Here is a 3,628-nt window from a genome sequence, read left to right as displayed (position 1 = left end):
AATATACTAAATTCAAATTGGATTGGAGTTTGGTATTTTTCAAGGCATAATTCAAACTGATTGGCCTAATTCAAATCTGTTCATCACTTCCAGGCAACCAGCAACACCACCTACCCCAGTAGCTGGAGCACCTTTTATGGTGTATCTTATTGAGAACACTTGGTTATGTCAGATAGTACTTTCTAGATTTTAGCTCTCTTAAAGGTACAGTAAACCCACATTTTCAGAACACCTCCCCCCGAAGAAAAAGATGGACCATCATAAGGAAAAGATGGCTTCAGTGTTTTCTTTATATTTTAAACACGTTACTTTAACATACAGATAACCTTAGTATAAGTTCACCTTAACCTCTTCCCATTTATATATATAAATAAAGGCAAATCTCATCTAAACTCGCTGCCAACTCTACCATGTAATCTTTCCAGGACTGATTAAAGATCACTACATGGTCCAAATAGACTGCACGGTTTGTAAACACAGCCACAACTCGGTTCATGAGTCTTTGGAATGCGGCAGGTGCGGTCTTCATTCCAAAGGGCATCAGACACATACATTTCTTTTGCCATCTCTAATAAAGATAATTGCCAGCAACGAAGCATGAAGTCCAACTTGGTGATGTAATTGGCTTGTCTGACTTTCTCGATACAGTCCTCCAGTCGAGGAATTAGATATGAGTCCAATGTTTTAATGACGTTGACTTTCCAATAATTCGTGCAGAATTGTTGTGTCCTGTCTTTTTGGGAAGTAAGCTGATCGGCGAACTCCACTCACTCTGGCGTGGTTCACTGATGTCCTAATCGAGAATGGCCTTCACCTCCATCTGGAGCTGCCTGGTAAAGAAGGATTAAGCTGATCGAGGTTTCGTTTTATCAGAGCAGTATATCCTACATCTACTTCATGTACAATAGTATTAGTCCTCCCCATCTGATTCTTACATATGTCCTTGTACTGCAGTAACAAACTTTCAACTGTGTTCTCTTCAAGGACTTTTTCATTTTTTAATATATTTTGAGGCACCTCAAAATCCACATCCTCTGGATTTGATTCCTCACTGGTTACTGTGGCACAGTAACTAACACCTGTGTCGAAAATTCATTCTCTCCAGTATAATATGGTTTCAACATGTTCACATGGCATACCCGATATCATTTTTGTTTATCTGGCATCTTTACTAGATAATTCGCCTGACTCAACTTTTTTCTCAAAAGTGGCTTTGAAGGGATCTCCTATCATTGATAACAGTACTAACATGTTATCCCCTCGAGAATATTTCTGAATCTCCGAGCTTTTATCTGCCACAAGTTTCATTAAGCAATGTGCTCTCTTTAGGTGCTGTTTAGCTAACTCACCTGCTTGATTTAATCTCTCCCTCACCTCCGATACTAATTCTAAATGTGAGATCTCTGACTTTGGTCTCATCAATCTTTCTTTAATTAAATTCAAAGGACTTCTCACTTCATGATTGAATATTAACTCAAAAAAAAATAGTAGACTCATTTTGCATCTCCAATGGCAAACATTACGAATGGGATACCTTTATCCCAATCATTCTGGTAATCCTGATAGTATGCTGTCAACGTGGTCTTCAATGTCGGATGCCACCTTTCGAATCTCCCTGGGATTCAGCATAATAGCACTGGATTTGAATTGCTGTACACTTAAGCTATCCACAATCTGCTTTAACAGTCTAGCAGTAAACGTTGACCCTTGGTCTGGCTGAATCGTTCTGGGTTACCCATATCGTGTGAAGAAATCTACTAATTCCTCGATTACACTTCTTGCCTCAATACTCCAGGAAATCTGGTGAACACATCCACTTTGGTTAACGAGTACTAGTTTGCACATTTAGTTCTCGGGAGGGGACCTGCACAATCAATTATACTGTGTGTGAAAGATTCGTCAAATGTTGAAATTGGCAAAGGTGCTGGGTTATTAACACCCGTGGGTTACCTACCATTTCGCATGTATGACACGTATAGCCTTGTACATTCCAGACCAATAAAAATGTTTTCTGTACCATAGACTCGTTCTTTCGTACCACGAGGTGATCTCCTACAGGTAGTTCATGTGCTACCCGTAAGACTTCCTGTCTGTATACTACTGACAACACAACCTACTGCACGTTGGCCCTTTTCTCCTCTTCAATATCCTGCTGTGGTCTTTATTTCCGTCTGATGATTCTATCTTTCAGTTAATAAAACTATGGCATATTCTCTGCCTTCTTTTCAGAGTATGGATCCATTAGTTATACATATATCTTTTATTGACTGATCTTTCTTTGCAGGTCCCTTAGCCTTTCAGTACTAAACTCTGACTCTCTGCCTGTCCAGGTTTTTCCCACACTTCCTGTCCCTATTATCTGCACGCTTCTTTTCAAATATTCTGGAATCAGCTTCTGCAACGATTTTTTCTGAAAAATCATTCCCGATTTCAATAACTGTCAGAATGAAAAAAAAAGTGCTCCAAATGTTTCTTCGTCATTCACCGCTGATTTTGAAGCGCTGAACTCTAGTTCAAGATCAGCTGAATGCGAGAATTTCCTCCTATTTACTCACCAAATTCACATCATCTGGAAAACCACCATTTGGACATAACTCAGTCTTCCATGTTTTCTCCCCACGTGAACTATTCATCTGTCCCAAAACCAATTAAACACCGCCTTGAACTTTCTAATGGCTTTATCTCTCAGTCAACCTCTTTGCTTCCTTCCCAATGTTTCCTCGTATCCAAGTAAACCATGTTGTTCTTACCTAACATCGTGATATTTCCAGTACGTGCCCTCCATGTTCTTTCTTATTATTTATTTACATCCCATTAAATTGCGTCTGGAGAAAGGATGCTGTGTCGAAGTCAAGACATGAAAATGCGCTGTAATGCTGTACAATCTCATTACCGAGGAGGGAAGGTGTAGCTATTTCAGTCATAGTGAACGGTTTGGATGTGGCAAAAACGAGTCCAGTCGCTGAGGGGAGTGTGACGGTTTTTCTCACTTTTTTCCCTCTCTTAACATGTGCTAAAGTAACACACCAAGAGATCATAGAATCCCTACAGAGGGAAACAGGCCATTTAATGCAACAAATCTATACCAACCCTCCGAAGACGAACTCTCCAGACACATCCCCCTTCCATTCTACATTTTTTCCTGAATAATTCACCAACCGCCAGTCGCCCGAGGCTGGAATCAAACAGGCTCTCCGGGACTCTGAAGCAGCAGCACTCTCCCTGAAATGGAGAACAGTGTATGTGACCTTCGCGATGTCACAGGGGGGTTGCTGCTATCTGATTCAGCGTGGGGTAGTACTGCAGAGATTCCTTTTGCTCAAACACATTGCAGGTCCCAGCCCAAAGAATAGATGTTACCATCCAAATGATCCCAGAGTGATAGGGAATAGAAAAAAAAAAATTCAGGACACCGCCTTGATATCTCTTTGGGGTAAAGGGAGGTGTGAGGGTGCGCAGTCGCGACTAGTGTATGTTTTAAGCAACTACAACCTTGTCCCGTGTGTTAATAAATAAAAAAAAAACAATTTGAGAGATTGATTCAGTTACTGATAATGGAAAACAATTGAGATGGGCTATGTTGCTTCTTAAAACGCTGGAGTAAATTGCTCTAGGTAAACAAACAATT

The 3,628-nt window shown here is 40.4% G+C and overlaps 1 long non-coding RNA gene across 1 annotated transcript; it reads right to left on the bottom strand.

Moving 5' to 3' along the window:
- Positions 1 to 271: 271 nt before the first annotated feature.
- Positions 272 to 3,044, bottom strand: LOC148136288 (uncharacterized). The gene is made up of 2 exons (XR_015754601.1): positions 2,751 to 3,044; positions 272 to 830 (listed from the first exon to the last, which is right to left on the bottom strand). It is a non-coding gene; the product is annotated as an uncharacterized LOC148136288 (long non-coding RNA).
- Between the last annotated feature and the right edge of the window lie 584 nt (positions 3,045 to 3,628).

This window comes from Chiloscyllium plagiosum, unplaced genomic scaffold, assembly GCF_037043375.1.
Source record: "Chiloscyllium plagiosum isolate Xiang-an unplaced genomic scaffold, Cpla_swu_hap1 HiC_scaffold_46, whole genome shotgun sequence".
Lineage (NCBI taxonomy): Eukaryota > Metazoa > Chordata > Chondrichthyes > Orectolobiformes > Hemiscylliidae > Chiloscyllium > Chiloscyllium plagiosum.
This window is presented reverse-complemented; position numbering and strand designations above follow the sequence as displayed.